The following is a 7,959-nucleotide window of genomic DNA, read 5'->3' as shown; positions in this document are numbered from 1 at the left end:
CTGATTAATGACGCAGGCAGAGCCCCAGAAAAATGGATTGCACCAGCTCCCACTTCTCTTATCAGCATGGGCACTGCCCCACATCCACGCTTCCTCTCCCCAGGGTTTAATTCAAGTCTGCTTTTGTCCAGCCATACTAGGAAACTAGATGGGATTTAGGAGTCTAGAATAACCTCCCACCTCCATTCCTGTTTGACATAGATATGCCCAAGGCTGATGTGAGTTATCGTTAGCTTTGCTAATGGGATTGGAGGGGCCAGTGTAATTACAGCACAGAGCTCTGCTGACACAGCTCTGCCAGGAGGGCTGTGGTGGTTCGGAGGAGCCTGGGGTGATGCTTTCAGGGAAGCAGGCACAGAGAAAGGCACATAACATTAAATAGATGGGAGAGATGCAAAGGATGCAAGAGCCCTGGGTGGCTTTAGGAAATCGCTGCAGAAGCAGTTGCCTCTGCTGCAGTCAGCAGTGTAACTCGGGGGCCACACACTTTTGACCTGACAGCTTTCCACTGCGGGACTCCCAAAGGAGGAGGGTGGTGGCACCATCGGGGCCCCCGAGATGGGAGCGATGCTGAGCATTTGTGAGCTGTGGCGAGGGATGCCTCTTGTGCTCAGGCTGGGAGCGGCACAGCCGTCAGCATACCCAGCCACTCTCTTGCTGGGGGTATGATGTGGACTGAAAGGCTTCCAGCACAGTGCTGGAGGGACTTGGGGTTTAGCATCTTCTTGAGATTGAGGATTAATGAAAGGATAAACTTCTTATTTGTAAGAGAGCTGCTTATGAGATCTCCTCCTAAGAAGATCCATTGTCTTCTCAGGACAGAGAATCCTTTGGTGATGCATGTAGAAAACCTGAGCAAAGCTGGAGGGACTTTGGATGTGGGCTTTGTACAAACAGGCTGGGAAAGCTTCTGGGTGGATACCTGGTTACAGTGAGATAAATGTAATAGTTTACTACATCTGTTTTCTATCTGCTGATAGTGTAAAAGTTTTTTTTTTTGTTCTGAAGACTCTTAGGCTCATGGTAGAGTTTAGATGGGCAGGGACCTCTGGAGTTGTCTGACTCAAAGCAAGGCTAACCCCAAAGCTAGATCAGATTGCTCAGGGCCCCATCTAGTCAAAGTCTGAGTATCTCGCAGGCTGGAGACTTCTCAACCTTTCTGGGCCTGTCCCAGGTCTGCACTGCTCCCACGGGGAAGAATTTTTTCCTTATGGCCAGTCAAGGTTTCCCTTGTTGCAGCTTGTGCCCATGGCAACTTATCCTTTCATTGTGTCTGTGAGAAGAGCCTGACTGTCTGGTCTATAACCCCCGTTAGGTGGTTGCAGATGGCTGTAGGACCCCCCAGCTTTCCCTTCCCCAAGCTGAACAAACCCAACTCCCTCAGCCTCTCCTCCTATGCTGTGTGCTCCAGCCCTCTTTAGCAGGAAGGAAAAAAAAAAAAAGATTTCTTTTTCTGATAGGTATTCCAAAGAATGGCAAGAATGTTATTTGCTTCCAAAACACATAAATATGCAATTGTTTTTAAAGTAGCTAAACCTCCCCGTTAGTAGCTTTGAGGAGAAGGTACTTAAGTTTGGGTCTCTGAGCAAAACAGACTTTTAACTTCAACTTCAGTAGCAGCTTGTTTAGTAGCAAAGTTGTTCAGCTTTGCTCCCAGTTTAGACTAGTCAATGCCATAGCAAATTCCTGAGGCTTTTGTTATTGGGCTGTTGAACTGGGACCAGCTTGTTTAACACTGAGAACTGGTTTCAAAATTCAGAATTGTTTGTGCAATGTTGGGGGAAAAGGAATAGGAAAGGCAAAACAGATATGAAAGAAACATAAACCTCCTCTGTGATAAACATTTTCACTGAAAACAATGAAAACAGCTTTTTGCTGGAAATTCATTAAATTTTTTTTTCTTTTTAACAAAAACATGTACATGTTTTTACCCGTTCTGCTTTTAGATTATTAATGTTTTACCATGCCAGTTATAGCAATATAGCAGTATATAATTGTTAAATATTAATAATAATAATTAACAAACACCAATTAGTATGGAATTAGTTAATATACTATTAAATGCACTAGCTGTATAGCCTGTCATAAAGATTTTATAATTTTATTATCCACTTGCTGAATTATTCTGGAGATCCCTGAATCTCCAGTGACAACGTGACAGTCATACCTCTGGCCTTCGCAAGGCAGGTTAACCATATCCTGCCGGTACCAAGAACATTTATTGTGGGAGCACGCAAAAATGAGAATCTCTAACGCATAGTGCTGCACAGCTTTAAAGGGGGGAGTCTGCAGACTGTAATGCATGAGGAAATGATGCATAAATGGGTTGCAGTGGCAGGCATCCAAGGTGAGGAAAACCCAGAATTAAAGCATAATTTGGTTCCAGCCAGTGCTCTCTACTTCCACTCATACACCAGCTCCTCCCAGGCATCTGAGACCTCAAAATGCTCGTGTCTCTGTCTAGGTCCCACTTTGGCAGGTCCCCCTGCCCAGCACATCACCGGGGCTATGCCATCGGTCTCACAGACGATGATGCAGCGGGAAGGATGCAACACGAAGAGCATCTGTGGCTACCCTCCACTAACACATGGAAACCTGCAGTTGTCATGAGTTGTTGTGTCTCCTCTTCTCACCTAAGAGGAGAAGCTCACAGGAGGGCATTTCCCCCTCTGCCATGCTACAGGTGATGACATGAAACGTCTTGGGTCCAGTACAAAGAAGGAGGTTTGTCTGCTATGGAGAAAAATAACCTACATGAGGTTTTAATGAGAGAGAAGTAATACTTGTAGAAGAAGGGCTCATATGAGGATGTGTCATTGCCCTGTTACCTATCGCCTGTTCTCATGCACTTTCAGCTCAGGGCCACATAGGGCTGGAAGGGAGCCCTTTGGCATTGTATCTTATCTCTCGGGTTGTAAAAACGCTGTGGTTTCCTGGTATCAGAAGTAATTTTTCCTTCTAGAGGGAACTCAAAACAATACCTGTACAGCATGGAGATTTAACTGAGGAGCTTCCACATTGCACTCATGCAGACAAGGACAATGTTTCAGCACAGTCTCTGTCCTCTGTAGAGCTCAGGAGTGAGGCTTTGAAACTGGGACACCGGGGATGCCGCCATCCCCTCCTGCTCCAGACACCACAAGGAGCTCTGCTATATGACCGCACTGCAAAGTAGGTTGACCTTGGTTAAGTGGGTCCAGAAAATCTTCCCTGTTTTACCAGAGTAACTGTCTTTCGTGTGTCCTCTAGCAGCAGCCTGCAATTTCCTGAGTCACCCCTCGGTTCTTTGTTATATTAAATAATTGCATTACATTGGCTACTTTCCAGCATTTAGGGCTCACTGCTGGACTCCGTGAATATATAACATTGCCTGCCTGTCCCTGGTTCCTCAGAATTGCCAAATATACAGAACAAAACTAGTCAGTCCTTCCTCATCACTAAAACAAACAAAAAGTGCACCTCACCATGGTTTGGAGCAAATGCTTGTCCTCTCTTCCCCCTGACTGCCGGGTAGGGAAGCTGTTAACACTGTCCTCGCTTGGGACAAGGGTTTCAGTCGGCCCGAGTTGGCTGAACGGTGTCTGGCTCGTGCCTAAAGGGTGCAAGGAGTTGGAAAATAGGACTGACATTTGGCCCTAAGACCCTGGCTGTGGGCTGCTTGGTCAAATCCTGCCTCTGCTGGCAGTGAACAAGTCATAAGTTCATGGCAGAGTCTAGCTGAGTGGAAACACTTGTATGTCTCTAGTCCAACCTCCTGCTCAAATCAAGGCTAACTCCAAACTAGATCAGGTTCCTCAGGGCTGTGTCCAGATCGAGTCTGAATATTTCCCACACTGGAGTCTTCGCAGCCTCCCTGGGCCCTCCAGTACCCTGGGGAAGAATATTTTTCCTTGCATCCAGTCAGGGCTTCCCTTTGCTGCAGCTTGCGCCCATTGCCTTTCACTGTGCACCTCTGGGAGGAATCTGGACTCCATCTGCTTTACAGCCCCCTTGAGGCAGTTAAAAGCTGCAAGACAGTTTCCCCCTTCACCTTTTTTTCTCAGTACTGAGCAAGCCCCACACCCTTAACCCCTTCCCATATGCACATCCATGAATGCCTGCGCACATCAGCCCTGAGAGCAAGCCCTCCATGAGGCTGCTTTCCTAAACCATCGTCAGGCCTCCACCCACAGCAAATCCAAGGTTTGCCTGACATGCCAGCTCACCACAGGGTAGTTTCCTCATCAACAAGGCGATGTTATTGTTCCTCTGCAAGCTCCCCACTGGACAGGCTCAACACCCAGTCACATGAAGCCATCAGCAGACTGTCTTGGCCTGCAACCCAAGCCCGTGGCCCCCCTGCTCTAGGAACAAGAAACAGCAAAGATGTGCTTGTTTCTTCAGAGCTGAGCATTAAAACTCATTTACCCTCCTGCAGCTCTCATCAAGCCAGAATGACATCTCCAGAGCAAAGCTCAGAGAATAGTTTCAGGGCAAAAGTAAGTATTTTCCCTGTCTTCCCTCCAGCAGCCAAATCTGCCGAGCCCAAGAACCAAAGCTGCGTGCCACCTCTGCCATGATCCTCGCCACTGGTGTCCAGCAAAGAATACTGCCCTGGTGCCTTGCACGGGCAGCTAGCGCCGCAGCCACCCCAGAGCAGAGCGGGCAGCGCGTGAAAGTTAACAGAGCCTGAGCCGGCACCCACTTCCCACGGGATCCCCAAGGGAGAAGGTGTGGATGGGCAGGGAGGTCCCAGTGGGTTGCCTTCTTTAGCTGTGCCACAGTCTCAGGGTCGAAGGCCGGAGCGAGGTGCCCCCGCGGCAGCGCAGGGGTGGGATTCCGGCACGAAGCTGTGCGGGAGGGAGGGAGGGGAGGCAGGTCCCGCAGCCTGCGCTGCCTTTGTGTGACCACGCTCGCCCTTCCAGTGCTCCCCTACATGGAGCGGCACAACTGCACAGAGGATCGCTGCTTAAAAAGACCGACCGAATGTCCCGAGCATCAGCATGCAAACAGTAAAGCATTTACAGCCTAGCCTTGATGGACAGCGGTTACTATTTGTTTGGCTTTCTGTCCCATTCTGCTTCTGAAATCGTGACATGGGTAACAGTGCAGGGGAAGCCACGTGCACTTTTGCTGCTTTGGTTGTTAAACATCCACAATTTTCCTAAATAAATGCTTGGGATATTCCTGATGACTATCTCCTGCCGGCTGAGATTGCTGCCTGTTTTAAACATCCCACTTGGAGAACAACCCCCAGTCCTCTAAAGAGAGCAAAAAATCAGTGATTTACTCTCACGCTTTGTCTCCAGCTAACTCTAATGCAGTTGTCATTCAAATACTTCAATTCAGCATGATACTTCAATTTAGCTCTTGCATGGTAAGAACAAAAAAGGTGTTTTTAACCTGGTGTTTTAGAGACCTTTCTATAAATGCAGCCTCGCAGGATTCTCCAGCACGCTAAGAAGCTAGATCTCCATACACAGTCTTAGAAGAAATCAGCTGGAAATAACTGCGGGCACTGAAGATGCAAAACACTTTAAATACCATTTTTATGTGCTTGCACATGCAACATTAAATAGCTACACCTCTAGCTTTTTCCAATAATATGAAAAATGGTATTATTAATCCCACTCTTCATCCCATGCCGAGTACATTTTAAACTTACCTCAGGCTAGTTGAAGATCCTTCAGCACTGGCAGTTGCCAGAGTTGGGAATTAGCACTGTGCAGGAAAGGAGAGAGAGAGGAGAGCAATGGTGGCTTGACGTTTCCCAGGATGGGACTGTCACATGCTAATCACTGATTTGAAACGCAAGCATAACAAATGCCTTCTAATTATGTAATCTTCAGGTCACATCCTTGCATCCCCATGCAAAAACCAGGACTGTGCGCTTGGCAGAAGTTGATACCGACTTTTTTCCTTTTTAATTAGAATTGCACGCTGCTGCGAAGGGAGGGCGAGAAGCCTTGTGAAGTGACGGGCAGAGGGGGCCGTGTGGTCAGAGCCGGCTGCTGATGTGGTCTCTGCTACTTCGCCGAGCTCGGAGGCTCTTAAGTACCTCCTGCGGCACCCGAGCGAGGCAGCCTGCAGCTGGGGACAGGAAGACGGGACCAGCTCCTCCCCGCTTTCTCTGACACCCTCAGTCTCCTGCCGTGCGTGGCCTCACGAGGGATGCCAGGGCCAAGAGGGCTCCCCTTCCTTGACACCCTCAGTCTCCTGCTGTGCGTGGCCTCACAAGGGATGCCAGGGCCAAGAGGGCTCCCCTTCCTTCATTCTGGGCCCAAGAGCAAGGTTGCCAAACTAGCCAGGGCAGGGGAGCAGCCACCACCAGCATTTGCGTGTTTTCTGTTGCTTGTTAGATCATGAAAAATTTCCTTTGAGTAAAAATAAATAAGGGCTTGGAGGGAGGTAGGAGAGTGGGAGGCAGCAGCCCTCCACGCCTGCTCCATTTCTTCACTAAGGTCCTGCAGGGCTTTTTGCTCCAAAGGGCATCGAGAAAGCGTGGGGAGAATGCAGGTAGCCCAAGGCCAGGGGTGTCAGGAAAAGGTTTGAGCCACTCCAGTGAGTTACTCTGAAGCGTAAGAGCAGGGAGACATAAAGGAGGAGGAACAGTAACAAAAGGCAGACTAATTTCTGAAACCTGCAAGACAAAGATCTGCGACAAAGATAGATACCCTTCAGGCAGAAAACCTGAAATGTAAAACCACACAGTATAATTGCTGTGCAGCACAGATAAATGTGGTGATGTGGAGTCGCAGTAAAGGAGCTGAAAGGACAGGCTCGTAGATTAACAGAAGCTCTGTGTGAGATGCTGCTACCTCTGAAGTCAAGGACTAGGGACAGAAGATGCTGTATTTCTTCTTGGAGCTGGCTATTTAGCTGGCTACATAGGAGGAAAAAACAACAAAATTGAACAAAATGAAATAATTCTGAAGGAGTTTGCTGGAAAGTACATTTTTGGTGGGTCAGAGATACCTGTGAATTCAACAAACAGCTCAAGCTAGGAAAGATTTTTTTTTTTAATTAATAAAGAAAAACATTTAGCTACAGGAATCTACGAACTAAACATTTCAAATAGAGATTTTCCTACAAGCAACTTTAAGAAAAAGGGCTGAAAGGTATTACATTGCCAAATGATCCATGAGCTGCTTTGTTTCAGATGGCCCAGTATGTTTCAGTCTGCTGATAATGTGCTGTTCATTTTGCTAAGAAACCACAGGGCCCAAGATTTTTACGAATCCTAGCAAAACTGAGTACTTGAAGGCACATCTGAAGAACAGCATTTGTACATTGTGTCTGCAAATGGAGGCAAGGACAGGTATTTACTAAAACTCCATTAAATATCTGGCAAGCAAAGACTGAACACACATTTTTTCCTGACAGCACTGGTATGTTATGTTGTTTTTTTTTTAAACTAGAAAGCAGTTTTTCTGCTTTGTAAAGCCAAGTATTTAGATTCATAGTGCAGAGACCTTTAATGACCAAATGCCAACAAAAATAGAAATAATAGATTTTTCATTGCATTAGACTTCCCGATAGGACAGTGGCAACGATCCGTCTCCCCTGTGCGCTCTCCCGTCTACTTTCCTTCCTGGAGAAGAGCAGTTTGGTGCATGGCGGAGGGCTGTCCTTGAGCAGCCTGGTACCGGGCCTGGGGTTTATGGCCTTGACCTGTGAGGAAGTAACTACCACGTTACAGCTGCACTTGCTCTCTGCCCTGACCCCAGTATGCAACACCTGGCTTAGGGTAAACGTGATCATAGGAGCACTGTGTTCGCGAAAGCTTCTGTGGGTGGCAAGGTTTGTTTTCTGGGGAAAGTTACAAAAGTTAAGCATAAATTAGGCTTCATTTGTTGATGACAGGTTTTTTCGAAACTCACGGAGAAAGATATTCCTAGGGCAAGTTAAAATAAAAGAATTCTAGTCATCCACGGCTCCACTTATAAATTCACCCTATCCAACTTCATTTCTTCAAGGTTT

This window comes from Platalea leucorodia (assembly GCF_965183815.1).
Source record: "Platalea leucorodia genome assembly, chromosome: 3".
NCBI classification, from domain to species: domain Eukaryota; kingdom Metazoa; phylum Chordata; class Aves; order Pelecaniformes; family Threskiornithidae; genus Platalea; species Platalea leucorodia.
This window is presented reverse-complemented; position numbering follows the sequence as displayed.